Raw genomic sequence first — 24,124 nt, forward strand, 5'->3', positions numbered from 1 at the left:
CATCTTATATGCTTAATTGCCCCAGTGATCTCTTAAAGTGTCATTTCCCCTAATCTTTAACTGTCATCTTTAATTACATACTATCGTTAAAGTAAACTTCTATGCTTTGGGGCTACAGATAGGGAGCCAGGGACAGATTGTTCTCTAGAGAAAATAAGGAGGAAGCAATGATTAAACAACTATAAGAACAAGTGGGGCAAAATTAATAAAGCTTCATAAAATGTTGAGTAACCAACATTCCTTTTACTCCACATTTGATAACGATGTTTCTTCTACTGTGTCAAGTATAAATAAAGACTGTGTACCCACATTAAATGAGTCTTCTGAGTCCATTGGGATTAAGTGGGAGACAGCAGCCTTGGAACCAGGCTGGAAACCTAGAGACTTGGATTCTAGTTCGAGTTCTATCTCTGCTTAGTTCTGTAACTTTGGATAAAACATAACTTTTGAACCATCACCTTTTTTTTTAATCTGTCAAGACTTAATTGATATGGGTAATATTTGGGTATCCCTTTGAATCCCTATATATAAAACTTTGGGGGGATATGAATGAGTAATCCCACATAAAGGCAGACTTAAACCCAGTTGGTTACCAACTTGCAAGAGTATATAATGTGATCTGTTGATTCACTTTTCATCAGTCCTTGTCTTGTTGATTGCCATTAGCTGATATTGCTACAGTTCTTTTTCACTTGAGTTCAATACTATGATCTGTATGTTTATAACCTATACCATGCACACATTGCACAAGTAACAGAGGAGAATCCATAAAGACATTTTAGAAAGGAGTACCATTTGATGAGTTGTCATATTGAAAAAAGAGATAGAACACAGATCACTGGGAATTATCCTAACTATATGTGACAATTATTACACCTTCCTTCATGCCCCAAAGTTAGAGCTAATAAGCAATCTGTGGGTGGTTTAATATTGCAAAATTACTATTTTCCAGCAAAAATCCCCTTTGTGATACTCTTGATACTATATAGCCTGGAATTTTGAAGTTTCCCCATGGAGGATAGAAATTGTGTATAATACCAAATGGTGTTGACCCTTTATTGTCAGAAGTATTTAGGTGCCCTACTTGAGAGGGTGGAGAGTAGTACAGCATTACAGGTAAGAACAGGAATTTGGCAGTGAGACCATGATGTGAATTTGACAAGTGACTAACTTTTCTCAGTTTTAGTTATATTATCTGCAAAGCAGGGATAATAATATATTAACTTCATAGAATTGCTGTAGTTATTAAATGAAATTAAGTGAAAAAAATAATAAAGTGCTTATCATCCTGACAGCTCTTAAAGGCTTTTATGTAAATGAGAAAAGCAAAGAAAAACATTGCAATATTTGAGAACAAAATGGAGGTTTTCTAGGTGTTCATTGTTTTTTTGCTTTTTGCTATTAAAGCTTTACTGACATATAAATAAAATACCTTAAAATTCAATAAAGTGTACAAGTCAATAGTTTTTAAGGTATTCATAGGCTTTTGCAACTGTTAACCACTATATTATTGTAGAAATTTTTCATCACTCCCCAAAACTCTCCATCCCTTAATATATTTTCTGTCTCTGTGCATGTATCTATGGTGAACATTTCAAATGAAGATAATAGTACAATATGTCCTTTGTGACTGGTTTCCTTCTCAACATAATGTTATCAAGTTTCATTCATGCTGTAGCATGTATCAGTACTTCTTTCATATTACTGAATAATATTCTATTATATGGATATATCACAATCTGTTTATCCATTCATCAGTTAATGAACATTTGGGATATTTCTACATTTTAGCAGTTATAAATAATGCTTTTAAGAATATTCATGTACAAGATTTTGTGTGGATATATGCTTTCATTTTTCTTGTGTATATACATAAAAGTGGAACTGCTGAGGATCACATGGCAAGTTTACGTTTAATATTCTGAGGAACTGCTTATCAATTTCAAAAAATGTACCTGAGATTTTGATAGAGAATTCATTGACTCAATAGAACAATTTGGGGAATCTTGCCATTTTAACAATTTTAGTCTTTTGATTCATGAACATGAAATATCTTCTGTTTATTTAGAACTTCAATTTCTTTCAACAAAGTTTAGTAGTTTTCAGAGTACAGGTTCTGCACTTCCTTTGTTAATTACTAAATTTTAAAATGATTTCTGATACTATTGTGAATGGAATTGTTTCTTTAATTTCATTTTCAAATTGTTTATTGCTAGTGTATAGCAGGTAATTTTGTGTATTGATCTTATATTATCCCACTGAACTTGATTATTGGTTCTAATAATTTTTTAGTGATTTCTTTAGAATTTACTGTATAAAAGATTATGTCATACATGAACAGAAATAGTTTTACTTCTTTCTTTCCTATCTGGATGTAGTTATTTCTTTCTTCTTCTCTAATTGGTCTGGTTAGTATTTTCGGTACAATGAAGAATAGAAGTGACAAGAACATCCATTCTTATCTTATTCCTGATCTTAGAGTGTAAATGGTGATCTCTCATCCTTAAGCATGATGTTATCTATAGGATTTTTGTAGATATCCTTCATGAAGTTGAGGAATTTCCCTTTTATTCCTAGTTTTTGGAATGTTTTACCATGAAAAGGTGCTGGATTTTGACAAATACTTACTCTGCATATACTGGGGTTATCATGTGGTTTTTATTCTTTATTCTAGTAACATGGCATAACACAATAATAGATTTTAGTTGTTAAAACAACCTTACATTCTTGTGATAAATCACACTTGTTTATTATGTACAGTCTTTTACATCCTACTGGATTGAGTTTGGTAGTATTTTGTTGAAGATTTTTAAATTTATATTTACTTGTAATATTGGTCTCCAGTTTTCTTTCCTGTAATTTCGTTGTCTGGTTTTTATACTAGAGTAATATTGGCTTCATAGGATGAATTGGAAGTGCATCTCTTAGCCAATTTTTGGAAGTGTTTGTGAAGAATTGATATTAATTTTTTAAGTATTCATTAGAATTCACCAGTGAAGTATCTAGGCATGGGCTTTTTTTTAAATGGAATGTTTTAAATGTATCTATTCAACCTCTTTTTTATATCATAGGTCTATTCAAATTTTCTATTTCTTTTTCAGTCAGATTTGATTTTATATGTCTCTCTAGGAATTTATCTGTGTCATCTAAGGCAGGGGTCCCCAGCAACTGGACCGCACAGCAGGAGGTGAATGGTGGTGAGTGAGCAAAGCTTCATCTGCTGTTCCTCATTGCTCCCCATCACTCACATTACTACGTGAACCATCACCCCCTCCACCCATCTGTGGAAAAATTGTCTTTCACGAACTTGGTCCCTGGTGCCAAAAAGGTTGGAGAGCACTGATCTCAGGTATCTAGTTTTAGGCATATATTTTTTTGATTTTATTTCTTTGTAATCCTTAATGTCTAAAATGCTGATAATGAGGTCCCATATGTCCTTCTTTTTTTTTTTAAACATCTTTATTGGAGAATAATTGCTTTCCAATGGTGTGTTAATTTCTGCTGTATAACAAAGTGAATCAGCTAAACATATACATGTATCCCCATATCTCTTCCCTCTTGTGACTCCATCCACCCTCCCTATCCCATCCCTCTAGGTGGACACAAAACACAGAGCTGATCTCCCTGTGCTATGCGGCTGCTTCCCACTAGCTACCTGTTTTACATTTGGTAGTGTATATATATCCATGCCACTCTCTCACTTCATCCCAGCTTACCCTTCCCGCTCCCCTGGTACTCAAGTCCATTCTCTATGTCTGTGTCTTTATTCCTGTCCTGCCACTAGGTACTCTACAAACTTTTTTTTTTTCAGATTCCATATATATGTGTTACCATACAGTATTTGTTTTTCTCTTTCTGACTTACTTCATTCTATGACAGTCTCTAGGTCCACCCACCTCACTACAAATACCTCAATTTCATTTCTTTTTATGGCTAAGTAATATTCCATTGTATATATGTGCCACATCTTTATCCGTTCATCTGTCAATGGACACTCAAGCTGCTTCCAAGTCCTGGATATTGTAAATAGAGCTGCAATGAGCATTCTGGTATATGACTATTTTTGAATTATAATTTTCTCAGGGTAGACGCCCAGTAGTGGGGTTGTTGTGTTGTATGGTAGTTCTATTTTTAGTTTTTTAAGGAACCTCCATACTATTCTCCATAGTGGCTGTATCAATTTACATTCCCACTAACAGTGGAAAGGGGTTCCCTTTTCTCCACACCCTCTCCAGCATTTATTGTTTGTAGATTTTTTGGATGGCCATTCTGACCAGTGTGAGGTGATACCTCATTGTAATTTTGATTTGCATTTCTCTAATGGTTAGTGACGTTGAGCGTTCTTTCATGGGTTTGTTGTCAATCTGTGTATCTTCTTTGGAGAAATGTCTATTTAGGTCTTCTGCCCGTTTTTGGATTGGGTTGTTTGTTTTTTTGACATTGAGCTCCATGAGCTGCTTGTATATTTTGGAGATTAGTCCTTTGTCAGTTGCTTCACTGGCAAATATTTTCTTACATTCTGAGGGTTGCCTTTTCATCTTGTTTATGGTTTCCTTTGCTGTGCAAAAGCTTCTACATTTTGTTAGGTCCCATTTGCTTACTTTTGTTTTAATCTCCATTTCTCTAGGAGGTGGGTGAAAAAGGATCATGCTGTGATGTATGTCATAGAGTGATCTGCCTATGTTTTCCTCTAAGAGTTTTATAGTGCCTGGCCTTACATTTAGGTGTTTAATCCATTTTGATTTTATTTTTGTGTATGGTGTTAGGGAGTGTTTTAATTTCATTCTTTACATGTACCAGTCGAGTTTTCCCAGCACCACTTATTGAAGAGGCTGTCTTTTCTCCATTGTATATTCTTGAATCCTTTGACAAACATAAGGTGACCATATGTGCGTGGGTTTATCTCTGGGCTTTCTATCCTCTTCCATTGATCTATATGTCTGTTTTTGCGCCAGTTCCATACATCTTGATTACTGTAGCTTTGTAGTAGAGTCTGAAGTCAGGGAGCCTGATTCCTGCAGCTCAATTTCATTTTCTCAAGATTGCTTTGGCTATTCGGGGTCTTTTGTGTTTCCATACAAATCATGAAATTTTTTGTTCTAGTTCTGTAAAAAAAATGCCATTGGTAGTTTGATAGGGATTGCATTGAATCTGTAGATTGCTTTGGGTAGTATGGTCATTTTCACAATACTGATTCTTCCAAGTTCCCTCTTTGCCTACTTTTTGGAGTTTTTTTTTATCATAAATGGGTGTTGAGTTTTGTCAAAAGCTTTTTCTGCAACTATTGAGATGATCATATGTTTTTTCTCCTTCAATTTGTTAATATGGTTTATCACATTGATTGATTTGTGTATAGTGAAGAATCCTTGCATTGCTGGGATAAACCCCACTTGATCATGGTGTATGATCCTTTTAATGTGCTATTGGATTCTGTTTACTAGTATTTTGTTGAGTATTTTTACATCTGTGTGTTCATCAGTGATATTGACCTGTAGTATTCTATCTTTGTGACATCTTTGTCTGGTTTTGGTATCAGGGTGATGGTGGCCTTGTAGTATGAGTTTGGGAGTGTTCCTTCCTCTGCTATATTTTGGAAGAGTAGGAGGATAGGTGTTAGCTCTTCTCTAAATGTTTTACAGAATTCACATGTGAAGCCATCTGGTTCTGGGCTTTTGTTTGTTGGGAGATTTTAAATCACAGTTTCAATTTCAGTGCCTGTGATTGGTCTGTTTATATTTTCTATTTCTTCCTGGTTCAGTCTCAGAAGGTTGTGCTTTTCTAAGAATTTGTCCTTTTCTTCCAGGTTGTCCATTTTATTGGCATACAGTTGCTTGTAGTAATCTCTCATGATCCTTTGTATTTATGCAGTGTTATTTGTTACTTCTCCTTTTTCATTTCTAGTTCTATTGATTTGAGTCTTCTCCCTTTTTTTTTTTCCTGATGAGTCTGGCTAATGGTTTACTAATTTTATTTATCTTCTCAGTGAACCATCTTTTAGTTTTATTGATCTTTGGTAAGTTTCCTTCATTTCTTTTTCATTTATTTGTCATCTGATCTTTATGATTTCTTTGCTTCTGCTACGTTTGGGGTTTTTTTGTTCTTCATTTTCTGATTGCTTTAGGTGTAACGTTAGGTTGTTTATTTGAGATGTTCCTTGTTTCTTGAGTAGGACTATATTGCTATAAACTTCCCCCTTGGAACTTTTGTTTTTGATGTATCCCATAGGTTTTGGGTCATAGTATTTTCATTGTCATTTGTTTCTATGTATTTTTTGATTTCCTTTTTTATTTCTTCAGTGATCTCTTGGTTATTTAGTAGTGTATTGTTCAGCCTCCATGTGTTTGCTTTTTTAGTTTTTTTCCTGTAATTGATATCTAGTTTCACAGTGTCGTGGTTAGAAATGACACTTGATACAATTTCAGTTTTCTTAAATATACCAAGGCTTGACTTGTGACCCAAGATATGATTTATCCTTGAGAATGTTCCATGAGCACTTGAGCAGAAAGTGTAATCTGCTGTTTTTGGATGGAATGTCCTATTAATAACAATTAAGTCCATCTTGTTTAATATATCAATTAAAGCTACTCTTTCTTATTTATTTTCATTTAGATGATCTGTCCATTGGTGACAGTGGGGTGTCAAAGTCCCCTACTATTATTGTGTTACTGTCAATTTCCCCTTTATGGTTGTTAGTATTTCCCTTATGTATTGAGGAGCTCCTATGTTGGGTGCATAAATATTTACATTTGTTATATCCTCTCCTTGGATTGATCCCTTGATCATTATGTAGTGTCCTTCTTTGTCTCTTATAATAGTCTTTATTTTAAAGTCTATTTTGTCAGATATGAGAATTGCTATGCCAACTTTCTTTTGATTTCCATTGGCATGGGATATCTATTTTCATCTCCTCACTTTCAGTCTGTATGTGTCCCTAGGTCTAAAGTGCAGCTCTTGTAGACAGCATATATATGGGCCTTGTTTTGTATCCATTCAGCCAGTCTCTGCCTTTTGGTTGGAGTATTTAATCCATTTATATTTAACGTAGTTATTGATATGTATTTTCCTATTATGATTTTCTTAATTTTTTGCATTTGTTATTGTAAGTCTTTTCCTCCTCTTGTGTTTCCTGCCTAGGGAAGTTCCTTTACCATTTGTTGTATAGTTGGTTTGGTTGTGCTGAATTCTCTTAGCTTTTGCTTATCTGTAAACTTTTTAATTTCACCATTTAATCTGAATGAGATCCTTGCTGGGTAGAGTAATCTTGGTTGTAGGTTTTTCCCTTTCATCACTTTAAATATGTCCTGCCACTCCCTTCTGGCTTGCAGAGTTTCTGCTGAAAGATCAGCTGTTAACCTCATGTGGATTCCCTTGTATGTTAATTGTTGCTCTTCCCTTACTGCTTTAAATTTTTTTCTTTGTATTTAATTTTTGATAGTTTGATTAATGTTTCTTGGTCTGTTTCTCCTTGGATTTTTCCTGTATGGACTCTCTTTGCTTCGTGGACTTGATTGACAATTTTCTTACCCATATTAGGGAAGTTTTCAATTATAATCTCTTCAAATATCTTCTCAGTCTCATTTTTTTTCCTCTTCTTCTTCTGAGACCCCTATAATTCGAATGTTTGTGCATTTAATGTTGTCCCAGACACCTCTGAGACTGTCCTGTATTCTTTTCATTCTTTTTTCTTTATTCTGCTCTGTGGTAGTTTTTTCCACTATTTTATCTACCAGGTCAATTATCCATTCTTCTGCCTCAGTTATTCTGCTATTGCTTCCTTCTAGAGAATTTTTAATTTCATTTATTGTGTTGTTCATCATTGTTTGTTTGCTCTTTAGTTTTTCTAGGTCCTTCTTAAACATTTCTTGTATTTTATCCATTCTATTTCCACAATTTTTGACCATCTCTACTATCATTATTCTGAATTTTTTTTCAGGTAGACTGCCTAATTCCTCTTCATTTGTTTGGTCTGATGGGTTTTTACCTTGCTCCTTCATCTGCTATGTATTTCTCTGTCTTCTAATTTTGCTTAACTTACTGTATTTGAGGTCTCCTTTCTGCAGGCTGCATGTCGTAGTTCCCATTGTTTTTGGTGTCTGCTCCCAGTTGGTAAGGTTGGTTCATTTGGTTGTGTAGGCTTCCTGGTGGAAGGGACTGGTGCCTGCTTCTGGTGGTTGAGCATGGATATTGTCTTTCTGTTGTGCAGCACCACATTCATTGGTGTGTTTTGTGGTGTCTGTCAACTTATTATGATTTTAGATAGCCCCTCTGCTGATGGGTGGGTCTGTGTTCCTATCTTGTTAATTTTTTTGGCATAGGGTGTCCATCACTGTAGCTTGCTGGTGGTTGAGTGGAGCTGGGTTTAGCATTGAGATGGAGATTTCTGGAAGAGCTGTTGCTGCTTGATGTTACGTGTAGCTGGGAGGTCTCTGGTGGACTAATGTCCTGAACTCATCTCTCACACCTTAGAGGCACAGGTCTAACACCTGGCCAGATCTCCAAGACCCTGTCAGCAACACAGCTTAGAAGAAAAGGGAGAAAAAGGAAAGAAAGAAAGAAAGAAAGAAAGAAAGAAAGAAAGAAAGAAAGAAATAGTTATTAAAATAAAAAAATAATTATTAAAAATTTAAGAAGTAATTTAAAATAAAGAAAGAAAGAAAGAAGAGAGCAACCAAACCAAAAAACAAATCCACCAATGATAACAAGCACTAAAATCTATACTAAATGAAAAAAAAAAAATTGGACAGACAGAACCCTAGGACAAATGATAAAAGCAAAACTATACAGACAAAATCACACAAAGCATACACATACACACTCACAAAAAGAGAAAAAGGAAAAATATATATATTTTGTTGCTACCGAAGTCCACTGTTTCAATTTTGGTATGATTTGTTTTCTATTCAGGTATACCAGAGATGCAGGGTACCTTAATTTGATTGTGGAGATTTAATCCACTACTCCTGAGGCTGCTGGGAAAAATTTCCCTTTCTCTTCTTTGTTCGCACAGTTTCTCGGGTTCAGCTTTGGATTTGGTCTCGTCTCTGTGTGTACATAGCCTGAGGGCATCTGTTCTTCGCTCAGACTGGATGGGGTTATAGGAGCAGCTGATTTGGGGGCTCTGGCTCACTCACGCTGGTGGGAGGGAGAGGCATGTAATGCGGGGTGAGCCTGTGATGGCAAAGGCTGGTCTGACATTGCACCAGCCTGAGGTATGCCATGTGTTGTCCGGGGGAAATTGTCCCTGGATCACGGGACCCTGGCAGTGGCAGGCTGCACAGGCTCCCGGTAGGGGAGGTGTGGAGAGTGACCTGTGCTTGCACACAGGCTTCTTGGTGGCTGCAACAGCAGCCTTAGCATTTCATGTCTGTCTCTAGGGTTTGGCACTGCTGGCCATGGCTTGCTCCCATCTCTGGAGCTCATTTACATGGTACTCTGTATCCTCTCTCTTTACACACGCTGAAACAATGGTCTCTTGCCTCTTAGGCAGATCTAGACTTTTTCATGGACTCCCTCCCTGCTAGCTGTGGTGCACTAGCCCCCTTCAGGCTGTGTTCATGCAGCCAACCCCAGTCCTCTCCCTGGGATCTGACATCCGAAGCTGGAGCCTCAGCCCCCAGCCTCCACCCACCCCAGCGTGTGAGCAGACAAGCCTCTCAGGCTGGTGAGTACTGGTTGGTACAGATCCTCTGTGCAGGAATATCTCCACTTTGCCCTCTGCACCCTTGTTGCTACACATTCCTCCATGGCTCCACAGCTTCCCCCCCACCCACCCTCTGTCTCCGCCAGTGAAGGGACTTCCTAGCATGTGGAAACTTTTCCTTCTTCACAGTTCCCTCCCAGAGGTGCAGATCCCATCCCTATTTTTTTGTCTCTGTTTTTCCTTTACTCTTTTGCCCTACCCAGGTATGTGGGGAGTTTCTTGCCTTTTTAGAAGTCTGAGGTCTTCTGCCAGCATTCAGTAGGTGTTCTATAGGAGTTGTTCCACATGTAGATGTAGTTTTGATGTATTTGTGGGGAGATAGGTAACCTCCACGTCTTATTCCTCCACCATCTTGAAGGCGCCTCCCATATTTCATTCTTGATTACAGTATTTCAAGATTTCTCTCTTTTTTCTTGGCCATTATTCCTAAAGTTTTGTCAATTTTGTTGATTTTTCAACAGAAAGCAAGTCATTGAGTTTTTTCTTTTGTATTCTGTATTCTAAATATTTCATTAATTCCTGATATGACATTTATTAGTTTCTTTACAGTGCTTACTTCAGGTTTACTTTGTTTTTTTAAATAATTTCTTAAGGTGGAAGATTAGATTATTGACTTGAGATCTTTTCTAATTTCTATTAAAGGCTTCTATAGTTATAAATTGTAACTTTAACGACTGTTTTAGTAGTTTCTTCATTTTCATCTCAAAATATTTTCTAGTATCTCTTGTAGTTTATTCTTTGACCCTTTGGTTATTTATAAGTTGTATTGTTTAACTTCACATACTTGTAATTTTCCTAAATTTCCTCCTGTTATTTTTTCCTAATTTAATTTTTACAGAGAATATATTTTATATGATTTCAATATTTTTAAATTTTCTGAAGCTTGTTTTATGGCCTAGTATATGGTTGATCCTAGAGAATGTTCCATATGTGTTTGAGACAAATGTATTTTTCTGCCGTTATTGTGTATAATGTTCTAGAGGTGTCTATTAAGCCTACTTGTTCTGTTCATTATTGAAAGAGAGGTATTAAAGACTTCCAGTATTGTATTTGAATTGTCTGTTTCTCCCTTCAATTCTGTCAGTTATTTCTTCTTGTATTTTAGGGCTCTTTTGATTGAAATCTCTTTCTCCTGTGGCGTATAGCCTGTAATGTTACTCCTCAGAAAGTGAAGACTTGGACATACACAGTCACCTTAACTCCCTCCCTCCACCCCAAGAAGAACAATGGTTTTACCTGAGCCCTCTGACTAAGTCTTTTCCTGACCTCCATTATCTCTTTGTAAGTTTCTGGCTGGTCTCTCTATATTGGTATCATACCCTGATGTTAGTCATCACTAACTGCTAGCTGATTGTTCTCTTATCATCTACAACAATGCCCTAGAGCATAAATCATTCCACAATCTGATCAAATTAATGTCTGACTTCTTTTTAGGAGTAGTATTTAACACCAGTCTTTGAGGCTTGCTTAGATCTCAGGAGGGTTCCTCTTAACTAAAATCATCATTGTTTGGACAGTGTCTTTAGGCTGAATTTCCCACACTTTGTTCCAAATAAGTCAGACCTCTTAGAGTACCCCATTCTCTGGTCTGTACCTGCCCTGAGTAAGACTTCCATCATGCTGAGCTGGATGAAAGAAGGAAGCTGGCCATGGCTTGACTTCCATAGACCCTCACTATTCCTACCAAGGTTTAGTAGATATTTTGTAGTAAATAAGTCTCCATTTGCATAAGACAATTTCCAGAGACTCCATTTTGTGTGTTTGTTTTTAATTTTTATATGTTATAGTTGTTTTTCTGGGGAAGAATTTGTAGAGCTCCTCATGCCACCATTTTTTGAATGCTTCTCCTCCCCAGGATGTTTTTAATAGGTTCACTCTTGTTGTTCATCTTATATAGTGCAATTATATGGAAAGGAGTTTTTATCATATAATTTTTGTCTTCCACAAATGTTCTGACCACATCAGGCTTTGAGACTGCTCCTGTCAGCAACCCAATGACCTCAAACCCCAGAGAAGCTCTGGAGCTGTGAATATAGATGAGAGTGGACCTTGGGAACCTGCTTGCTCAGGACTTCCTCAGCAGATGGTTCTCACTTTATGTCCTGATTTATATTTTGTGGGAGGAGGAGGAATAAGGGTAAAAATAGTATTTTACTGAGGTTTTAGTTTTGTTCATGACCTAAACAGACTGCATAGAATCTTAAGAGGGTCATGGGAAAGACTCAAACAAATATATATTGTCCTTTGGTCATTGGCATCAATGTGTCGACTATGGACCTAAAGTCCTGCAAACCAAAAAGCTATTTAATGAGATAGGACTTGATGCCTTATATCCAGGTCAAATATTTTCTGTGCTTTTAGTTAAATTCTGTCTTTATGTGCTCTGTTTTGTATTTTCGTAGTTGGAAATCCACAGATAATATGTCCCGACACCCTTAACACTAGTTTTTGTTTAGGTGCTGCCAGTGAGAGGCTCTGATGGGATATCAGAAGAAAGGAGGAAGGAGGGATGACATCCTTCATCTTTTTCTGTTTTCAGTGGCATCAGCAGCAGCAGTAGATCAGAAACAAGAGGAATGACTGCAGATGAGTAACAGAGGCCTTGAAAGGTGTTCCTAGTTCTTTGGTTCTAAGGGTAAGAGTTCCACAGACATCTCAGGTGCTGGGAAATTTCTTCTTCCCTTTTGAATCTCCAACTCCCTTTTCCACATCACTAATCTTCAGGTAAACTTTTTTTCCTCCAGCCCTTCCAACTTCCTCATAACCAATTCTGAATTAAATTCTTTCTTTTTTTCTTTTTTTTTTTTTTTTTTTTTTTGTGGTACGCGGGCCTCTCACTGTTGTGGCCTCTCCTGTTGCAGAGCACAGGCTCCGGACGCGCAGGCTCAGCGGCCATGGCTCACGGGCCCAGCTGCTCCGTGGCATATGGGATCCTCCCGGACCGGGGCACGAACCCATATCCCCTGCATCGGCAGGCGGACTCTCAACCACTGCGCCACCAGGGAGGCCCTGAATTAAATTCTTTCCATCTGAAATACTAAAGGTGATTTCTCCTTTCTGACTAGATTCTAACTCTTACACAGTATTTATCTAAATATTTTCCTCTAGAGTAAGAAGATGGGAGAAAAAAATAGAATCAAATACTTGCAAAAAATTTAAGGTTACTGTGGTTCATTGATAATAATTGACATGAAAATAGTATCCTTTAGGTATCCATAGAACTCATTGCATTTTATTTAGGAAAAAAGTAGGAAAAGATAAAATTAAAAAGCTTTGAGAATATAGTTTAAAGGAAGTATCTTTACAGTCTTGGAGTAGGCAAACATTTCATAGACACTACACAGAAATCAATAATCATAAAAAATAGGCTTTGTTAAAATTAAAAATTTCTCCTCATCAAAATGTACTAAGACAATGAATAAATAAGTGACAGGCTGGGAGAAAATAGTTTCAAAAAACACATATCTGACAAAGGTCTTGTATCTAGAATATATAAAAACTCCTTCCATAATAAAAAGAAAACACAATTAGAGGAAAAAAAAAAGGACAGAAGACAAAATAGACAGTTTGATAGGAAGATATACAGCTGGCTAATAAGCACACAGAAAAGCCTCAGCAACATCTGTCACCAGGGAAATGCAAATTAAAACTACATTGAAATACCACTGAATACGAAAATAAAATTAAAAGACTGACAACACAAAGTGCTATCAAGGATGTGTAACAACCAAAACACTTATGCATACACTGCTACTAAGAATCTAAAACACTTAGTAGTTTCTTATAAAGGTGTATGGACACGTACCCTGAGACCCAAAATTTCCATGCTTAAGCACCTACCCAAGATACATGAAAAAGGTATCTTTTGTAAAATTGTTAACTGTTCATATAAGGTTTTTCTTAATCACCCCAAATTGGAAACAACCCAAATCCCAACACCAGGAGGATGGAAAACAAAGTGTGATAGCATGTAATGGAATGTTGTTCAGCAATAAAATGTAATGAACTATTGCCATAAGCAACAACATGAATGCATTTTACCAATATTATGCTGGATGAAACAAGCTAGACCCAGAAAAGCACTAACTGTGGGATTGTATCTATTTAAATTCTATAAAGAGAAAACTATAGTGAAGAAAATCAGCAAAGTTTCTGCCTTTGAAGTTTGGGGAAGATTGATGGAGAAGGAGCATGGAGGAACTTCTTGAGGGTGATGGATATATCTCGGTAGGAGTGTGGGTTACTTGGGTATATACATTTGTCAAAACTCTTCTTCAAGTTTGCTTAAGATTTGTGCATTTTACTTTGTGTCAACTTTTGCCCTAAAATAATTTTTTTAATTCATGGGTACAAAAGAGTTAAATATTTCAGAAATCTACTCATTTGACTTTTGTCTAACTCTTTACTGCAGTATTAAGTGTTCTATTTATTTGATAGTTGATCATGAGCAAGAAATAAATGCAGTCTCCTTGGAAGTTATGTAATCTTGAGCAAGAATTATTATTAGCATAATCTAGATTCAGTATTTGGCAGGAAGAGGCAGACTATGTAAATGTATAGCAATGTATAGGCAGGGCCTTGGAGAGAGTCCAAGTCTGTAAACATGGAAGCTTGACCTGGAAAACCATTATTCTAGAAGTAGACACAGGAAGATATCAATTTGAAAATGATTTGCATTAAATTAAAGAGAAAGAATAGAAGCAGATAAAATATAATTAACTTGAAAAAAAACAAACTATTCAGAGAGACAAGAAGACAGAAAAGTGAAATAAATTGAAATATAACTAACATGTTATAGATTTGCCTTAGATTTTTCTGTTTTTGTTTTGGTTTTTTTCATAGATTTGCTCTCTGGTGTATCAAGCTTTAGAGTAAACTCTTAACATCTTTTGATATTCTTCAATTTGGTTCCAAATCTACTGATACATAGTCTATTTTCTGTCAGGCTCTTTTGGCTAGTTCAAACTTCTGGTATACTTTCTCACATTTTATTTACTTAAAAAAAGAAAATAAAAGAAAGGAAAGTGGCATAAATAAAATCTTGACCTGTTGAATAAATTCTTGAAGTGAATATGTAAAATTCTGGCTTTCTGACACATCAAAAACATTCCCATTAGTGTACCATTTTATAAGATCTTGACTAAACTGATAAAGCAACAAGTGCAGTCCCACACCGGTTATACTATTTCTAGTATCGCATGAGGTTAAAGACATGAGCTTTACAGAAACCTACAGCTGGGTTCAAATTTCAGCTCTGCTCCTTCACATATGTATAACTTCGGACAAATTACTTAACCTCTTTGAACTTCAGTGTCCTCATCTGCAAAATTCAAATAACGCTTGCCTCAGAGGGTTAATAGGATTAAGTGAGAAAATAAATGAAATTACTCAATACCTGATGTTAATATTAAGCATCATTATTTAAAAAGGTATGGCTAATGAGGTGGCTGTACATAGTTCAGATGCCTGTTTTTATTATAACTAAGGTGTATTTGAATCAATTTTAGAAATCACCAAGGTATATTAGTTGAAAAGAAGCAGGACAACATAAGGACAGACTATGTAAGGTTCTCTTCATCTAATTTATTACAGGCCTAACTTTAGTGCAGGATTTTTAAACTTCAGAGTATTTCCCTAATAGAATGATAACTCCTAGCATTAGGTAGACTTGTGTAGAGGTTCTGTTTAATCTTCCATTTAGGCTCTATTTTTTCTTTTCTCTCCTGTCTCACCCAGGTAATGGAGTTTTCTGATTGTCTTGCTGCTTCTAAGGTTCTTTTTTTTTTTGGCAAGACAATTCAACTGCTAAAGTTCTTAGTCTTATACTTAAGGCTCTTAAGTCTGTCTGTCTGATTATTATTCACTCAATCATTTAACAACTACTTATTAATTTCTCATCTTAGGTAAGCTGCCATGCTAAGCACTCATGATATAAGCCACTGGCTGTATAAGATCATCTCTCTCCTAAAAAAAAAAAAGGTAAGTGAAGAAACTTTAAATTACTAATTAGACAGTCATTAACTAAGTTACTATTACTGATAAGAAGAAGTACAGGGTTAGAAGACACTATTTCGGCAGGGCTTGGGGTTTTGGCAGATAAGAATTCTCTAAAAGAGTAGCCTTAAATTTAGGTCTGAAGGTATATAGGTATTTAAAAGTGCTGCATAAACATGAAGGCTTAAGTAGAAGCTATGCTTAAATTTACTTAAAGAAAGCCTATATGATTGGAGCTCAGAGAGAAAGATAGTAATGGCTCAAGATGAGAATTATTAAGGTAGGCTGAAGCTAGATAATAGAAGTCCTATCAGGCCATATTAGATATGCTTTATTTCTTTATAAAAGCTTGTTTTTATTTTGTTTTTGTTTTCTAGTAGGGAAAAGCTTACTGCTAATTTGCAGTGTGCTGCTTTTGTTGACCCTCATCACTTTGTGTACACCATCAGCCATTGAATTCCATGGTGACATGTATTCAACCTGCTTTAAGGCTAGACTTTCTCCTTGGCTGGCTGTGCCCTAGGCTATCACTCATGTTTCTTAGGCCTCTAAGATCTCTCACTGACTCTCCGGACATAGGTTAATGATGCCATTAGAAATAATCCTTGACCCTAGATCAGTGCCCTCTATCAGTCTATTTCCTCAACCAGGACCAGGATCTCACCAATGATCAACTCTTTTTGATTAGACTGAGCATTGGAGGAGTCCACCTTCAGGCTGGTCTCAAGCTTCCCTCTGGTCTCCATCCTCTATAGCAGCTGTACCAGCCACATAGTTCCCTTTTAGACTTCTAGGTATGCCCAGCATTAACTGCCTCTTACTTCTCTTCCTTCTAATGTGTCTACAAGGTGAGAGCTCTTAGCTTCTACTTACATGAGACAAATGTGAGGCTTGTGGAGATTTGCTCACTTGCCCAAAATTACACAGTGAGTACAAAGATCTCTGTATTAAGAAATAAACCCAAGTCTCTCTGGTTCAAAAGAAAAGTAACAACAAAAGCAACAAAAAAAGCAATGTTAATTATTTTGCTCCCTGCTACAGAGTAAGAAAAGCCCTATCTCAGGGCTATGGAAACCAAGTAGAATAAAGAGTACTCCCCAAATCACTATCTTTCAAGACACAGGAGCTTTTAGTCACTCTCCTTTTTCTTATTTAGTTTTTGTCTTTTCTCTCTGTTTATGGATCAGTTCCCACCTTCACTCTTTTCAGATGTCTTGCAGCTCTTTCAAAATCATTTAACTTTCTTCTCTCTCTCACTCAGCTCTACAAGTTGCTCTCAAACACATGATAATTTCTCAAAATACACTGCCAGAGCCTCAAATCAAAGTTTTAAATCTGGATTGGACAGGTCCTGCCTTTGGCTGACACATTTCTCTGGTAGTGTTTCAAATTTCTTTCAGCAAAACTAGCAAAATTAAGTGAGATGAAAGAAAAAACTATAGGTTACTTTTAAGGTAGAAAAACACATTTTACTTTCTTTTTTTCTGATTACTGATATAGACCCACCACAATGTAAAGAAAAAGGACTATGTGAAGGAGAAAGGCACAAACAGTAACGGATAATCTAAGATGAAGTAAAAACAAGAAAATAATTATTAGTCTCTCTAAAATATGCATTGGCACAAGAAAACTGTCTACACTAGAGCTATAGACAGAATTCAGAATCACCATAATCTTCAGCAAATGTCCTTAAACCTGCCTCTATTTTTTTTAATCAAAAAATACTTCAGGAAATTTTCCTATAAAAGATAACCATGTCCTTGACCTTAATTTTTACCTTTTTAGAAAACTATAGTCCTTGAACTAATTACTGTATATTATACATTGCCAAGTGCAAATATTTACAAAAAAAGAATTATATAAAACACAAGAATAGTATGTTGCATAAAGTAATATTTCTCTAATGTTTACCCATCAAAAATATAGGACAACTGGGACTAGACCTTAGAGAAAAACACACGGATTTTAATTTCAGACTATGAGAGGGAGAATTGTTGAATGGTTTGTGAGGTATGTGTTGGTTTTGATGAGCCACTGGGATTTATATTGTATTTCATTCGGTGCATCTTAGTAGTCAAAATTGACTCTTTATTGAGGTTTTTTGTATGAATGACATCCTTTCTGGAGCATCCATTCTCTAACATTTAATTAATGTGTCATTTTGGCACTTAAAATATCACCTAAATAGGTTTTTGTGTGTGGGAGGTATGGGTAGTTTAAACCACAGAGGAACAGAAATAAACACTGGATTCATTTTTATCATATTGCCAAGAGACACAATTATAGACAAGAGTCCACTGTTATGATAAGCAAGAAATGCATCTCAAATCCCATTCAAGGTGCTAAGAATTCCACCCTTAATATACTTGTAAACACACTGTCATAAAATCAAACTTCCTGCCTGATGTTGATGCTACATCACTTGGAAATTGTGCAGGGGACCTGGATCTAGGAAATGTAATTTCCCTGTTGCTTACCTTGTGAAAAACCCTATTTTTAATATCAACTGGATATGAACTAGAATGATTGTGACAACCTCATCTCTAATGCAATGAGAGCTGTGGTTACTTTACAATGTTTTGCTTATAGAAAAACATAGAAATACTATATAGAGAAACACATACTTCATGAGTCTGATGCTAATGATTTTGAGTAGACAATCCATCTTTTGGCTATATTCAGAATATAGAAGTACTGACCAACATGCAAAATGCTTTCACTTTCAAGCATATTTGTGTAGAAAAAATCCCTAGTGTGTACAAATTCTCTTTGTACAATTCAGTGCAATTCATTTAAATAAATTCATTGAGTATTTTCCATATGCAAAGTAGTATGCAATTTATAAGTTTTAATTTCTCTCTCCTTAAGGATAATAATACATCGTTTGAAGTACATTGTATATACAGATAGAAATATTGCCATTCATTAAAAAACATTTCTTTAAAGTTTTCTTGCTAATTTACTATTTAATATTTTTTTAAAATTCTGTACTCCAGTGTTGTATTTTTTTTTGCCTCCTTTTTAAAACCTGATGAGTGTCCTAGTTCCATCTTGAGCCACCAAAACATGACATAATTCATTTAAACATATTTATTAGTATTCAATACGAGGGAGAGACTATTTCAAACTGATCAATGGCAATATTTTTCTCATTAATATTGTTTTGTATTTTCATCACGTCATATATTTGATTTAGAAATTACTTTCAATTTTACGTTAATCTCAGGCACTTCAAAAATCACTAATTTAACAAGATTAGCAGTAGCTCCCTTAGTACATTTTTTTAAAGTTCTGTCAAATAAAATTTTGCTCTTAACATTAAATCATTAATAACAAGGGGGTTAGCAAATGATATTCTTTATTCTTCCTTTCAACAGGTCTTCAGTCTTTTTATAGGTGACAATTTAGGCACTGGATGCCCATTTGCCCTAAGTAAGAAATCAAATGAAATCTCTGGACAGTTGATTGTCCCCTCTGGTTTCTCCTGGCTGAACTGGGACCTCATCTCATTTCTTTTTACTGACTGAGAGTTATTTTCAAAGTGTTCCTGCTCTATTACTAATGCCTTTATGTCCTAGGACATAGCACAGTGTCTGGCATTTAGTTATGCTCATCACAGACTGGCAAGACTGCCATTCTCTTCTTACCCAGTGATAGTGGTTTTAGATTTTTTTCACCCAGGAATTAAAATGATATGTCAACCTTCTATGAGTGATATTCCACTCTACCAACCGTTGACTGTGCCTTAGTTCATTTTCACTTCCAAGAACCTTAGCTAAAATCCCTAATAAACAGTCATGAACTTCTCAGAGTCCCTGGCAAGCTAGTCCTCCCAGGAGGCAAGGCCAGTCTTATACAATTTCATAGCATCTTACCAAATTAGGCTCTAAAGCTATTCTTTACCAAATTAGAAATAGATTGCTCCTTTGAGCAACAACTAGAGATATATAGAGGGAAAAAAATAAAACTAAAGGGAAAATTTGTAAAAAGGACTAAAGTTGAAATATGGTATTACATGGCATACTTCAGCCTTTGACCAACCAAGAATAGCAGTATGTCATCCAAAACCAAATCTATTACTGTGCTCAGAATGAATGGTATAAGTAATTTAATTTATTTTTTTATTTTATTTTTTTAAGAAGGGTTTTTATTTTTTTTACTTTATTCGTTTTTTAAAAATTATTTATTTATTTATTGGCTGTGTGTCATGTGGGAACTTAGTTCCCCAACCAGGGATAGAATCCACGCCCCCTGCAGTGGAAGTGTGGAGTCTTAATCACTGGACCTCCAGGGAAGTCCCCTAGTATAAGTAATTTTTAATCCAAATTAAAAAAATTAAAAAATAGGAGACTTCCGGGGAAGATGGTGGAAGACTAAAACGCGGAGATCACCTTCCTCCCCACAGATACACCAGAAATACAGCTACACATGGAACAACTCCTACAGAACACCTACTGAACGCTGGCAGAAGACCTCAGACCTCGCAAAAGGCAAGAAACTCCCCACGTACCTGGGTAGGGCAAAGCGGAGAAATTCCCACACAGAGGATCGGTGCCGACCGGCACTCACCAGCACGAGAAGCTTGTCTGCTTGCCTGCTGGGGCGGGCGGTGCTAGAAGCTGAGACTCGGGCTTCCGTCAGAGCGCAGGGAGAGGACTGGGGCTGGTGGTGAGAACTCAGCATGAAAGGGGCTAATGCGCCACAGCTAGCCGGAAGGGAGTCCGGGAAAACTCTGGAGCAGCCGAAGAGGCAAGAGACTTTTTCTTCCCTCTTGGTTTCCTGGTGCGTGAGGAAAGGGGATTAAGAGCGCTGCTTAAAGGAGCTCCAGAGACGGGCGTGAGCCGGGCTAAAAGCGCGGACCGCAGAGACGGGCATGAGATGCTGGGGCTGCTGCTGCCGCCGCCAAGAGGCCTGTATGTGAGCGCAGGTCACTGTCCACGCTGCCCTTCCGGGAGCCTGTGAGCCCGTCATTGCCGGGGTCCCAGATCCAGGGAGAGCTTCCCTGGGAGAACGCACGGCATGCCTCGGGCTGGTGCAACGTCACGCCGGCCTCTGCCGCTGCAGGGTCGCCCCGCACTCCGTGCCCCTCCCTCCCACCCGGCCTGAGAGAGCCAGAGTCCCTGAAGCGGCTGCTCCATTAACCCTGTCCTGTCTGAGCAAAGAACAAACGCCCTCCTCCAGTGACCTACACGCAGAGGCGAGGACAAATCCAAAGCTGAGACCCGGGAGCTATGAGAACAAAGAGAAAGGGAAATCTCTCCCAGCAGGCTCAGAAGCAGTGGATTAAAGCTCCACAATCAACTTGATGTACCCTGCATCTGTGGAATACATGAATAGACAACAAATCATCCCAAATTGAGGAGCCAGGAGTCAGTGCTGTGCCTCTGAGGTGGGAGAGCCAACTTCAGGACACTGGTCCACAAGAGACCTCCCAGCTCCACGTAATATCAAACGGCAAAAATCTCCCAGAGATCTCCATCTCAACACCAGCACCCAGCTTCACTCGACGACCAGCAAGCTACAGTGCTGGACACCCTATGACAAACAACTAGCAAGACAGGAACACAAACCCACCCATTAGCAAAGAGGCTGCCTAAAATCATAAAAAGTCCGCAGACACCCCAAAACAACCACCAGACGTGGACCTGCCCACCAGAAAGAAAAGATCCAGCCTCATCCACCAGAACACAGGAACTAGTCCCCTCCACCAGGAAGCCCACACAACCCACTAAACCAACCTTAGCCACTGGGGACAGACACCAAAAACAATGGGAACTACGAACCTGCAGCCTGCAAAAAGGAGACCCCAAACACAGTAACATAAGCAAAATGAGAAGACAAAAAAACACACAGCAGGTGAAGGAGCAAGATAAAAACCCACCAGACCTAACAAATGAAGAGGTACTAGGCAGTCTATCTGAAAAAGAATTCAGAATAATGATAGGAAAGATGATCCAAGATTCTATTTCCCAGATCCAAAATCTTGGAAATAGAATAGACAAAATGCAAGAAACAGTTAACAAGGACCTAGAAGAACTAAAGATGAATCAAGCATCGATTAAAAACACAATAAATGAAATAAAAAATACTCTAGAAGGGATCAATAGCAGAATAACTGAGGCAGAAGGACGGATAAGTGAGGTGGAAGATAAAATAGTGGAAATAACTACTGCAGAGCAAAATAAAGAAAAAAGAAGGAAAAGAACAGAGAACCATCTCAGAGACCTCTGGGACAACATTAAACGCACCAACATTCGAATTATAGGGGTTCCAGAAGAAGAAGAGAAAAAGAAAGGGACTGAGAAAATATTTGAAGAGATTATAGTTGAAAACTTCCCTAATATGGGAAAGGAAATAGTTAATCAAGTCCAGGAGGCACAGAGAGTCCCATACAGAATAAATCCAAGGAGAAATACACCAAGACACATATTAATCAAACTGTCAAAAATTAAACACAAAGAAGTCATATTAAAAGCAGCAAGGGAAAAACAACAAATAACACACAAGGGAATCCCCATCAGGATAACAGCTGATCGCTCAGCAGAAACTTTACAAGCAAGAAGGGAGTGGCAGGACATAATTAAAATGATGAAGGAGAAAAACCTGCAACCAAGATTACTCTACCCAGCAAGAATCTCATTCAGATTTGATGGAGAAATTAAAACCTTTACAGACAAGCAAAAGCTGAGAGAAATCAGCACCACCAAACCAGCTTTACAACAAATGCTAAAGGAACTTCTGTAGGCAAGAAACACAGCAGAAGAAAAAGACCTACAATAATGAACCCAAAACAATTAAGAAAATGGGAAAAGGAACATACATATCAATAATTCCCTTAAATGTAAATGGACTAAATGCTCCCACCAAAAGACAGAGATTGGCTGAATGGATACAAAAACAGGACCCATATATATGCTGTCTACAAGAGACCCACTTCAGACCTAGAGACACATACAGACTGAAAGTAAGGGATGGAAAAATATATTCCATGCAAATGGAAACCAAAAGAAAGCTGGAGTAGCTATTCTCATATCAGACAAAATAGACTTTAAAATAAAGACTACTAGAAGAGACAAAGAAGGACACTACATAATGATCAAGGGATCGATCCAAGAAGTAGATATAACAATTGTAAATATTTATGCACCCAACATAGGAGCACCTCAATACATAAGGCAAATACTAACAGCCATAAAAGGAGAAATCAACAGTAACACAATCATAGTAGGGGACTTTAACACCCCACTTTCACCAATGGACAGATCTTCCAAAATGAAAATAAATAAGGAAACACAAGCTTTAAATGATACATTAAACAAGATGGACTTAATTGATATTTATAGGACATTCCATCCAAAAACAACAAAATACACATTTTTCTCAAATGCTCATGTAACATTCTCCAAGATAGATCATATCTTGGGTCACAAATCAAGCCTTGGTAAATTTAAGAAAATTGAAATTGTATCAAGTATCTTTTCCGACCACAATGGTATGAGACTAGATATCAATTACAGGAAAAGATCGGTAAAAAATACAAACACGGGGCTTCCCTGGTGGCGCAGTGGTTGGGAATCTGCCTGCTAATGCAGGGGACACGAGTTCGAGCCCTGGGCTGGGAGGATCCCACATGCCGCGGAACGACTGGGCCCGTGAGCCACGACTACTGAGCCTGCGCGTCTGGAGCCTGTGCTCCGCAACGAAAGGCCGCGATAGTGAGAGGCCCGCGCACTGCGATGAAGAGTGGTCCCCGCTTGCCACAGCTAGAGAAAGCCCTCACACAGAAACGAAGAGCCAACACAGCAAAAATAAATAAATTAATAAACTCCTACCAAAAAAAAAAGTAAAAACAGGTAAAATTAATTTTAAAAAAAAAATACAAACACATGGAGGCTAAACAATACACTACTTATTAACGAAGTGATCACTGAAGAAATCAAAGAGGAAATTAAAAAATACCTAGAAACAAATGACAATGGAGACACGATGATGCAAAACCTATGGGATGCAGCAAAAGCAGTTCTAAGAGGGAAGTTTATAGCAATACAATCCTACCTTCAGAAACAGGAAACATCTCGAATAAACAACCTAACCTTGCACCTAAAGAAATTAGAGAAAGAAGAACAAAAACATCCCAAAGTTAGCAGAAGGAAAGAAATCATAAAAATCCGATCAGAAATAAATGAAAAAGAAATGAAGGAAACGATAGCAAAGATCAATAAAACTAAAAGCTGGTTCTTTGAGAAGATAAACAAAATTGATAAACCATTAGCCAGACTCATCAAGAAAAAAAGGGAGAAGACTCAAATCAATAGAATTAGAAATGAAAAAGGAGAAGTAACAACTGACACTGCAGAAATACAAAGGATCATGAGAGATTACTATAAGCAACTCTAAGCCAATAAAATGGACAACCTGGAAGAAATGGAC

This window comes from Mesoplodon bidens (genome assembly GCF_964165515.1).
Source record: "Mesoplodon bidens genome assembly, chromosome: 2".
Classification (NCBI taxonomy): domain Eukaryota; kingdom Metazoa; phylum Chordata; class Mammalia; order Artiodactyla; family Ziphiidae; genus Mesoplodon; species Mesoplodon bidens.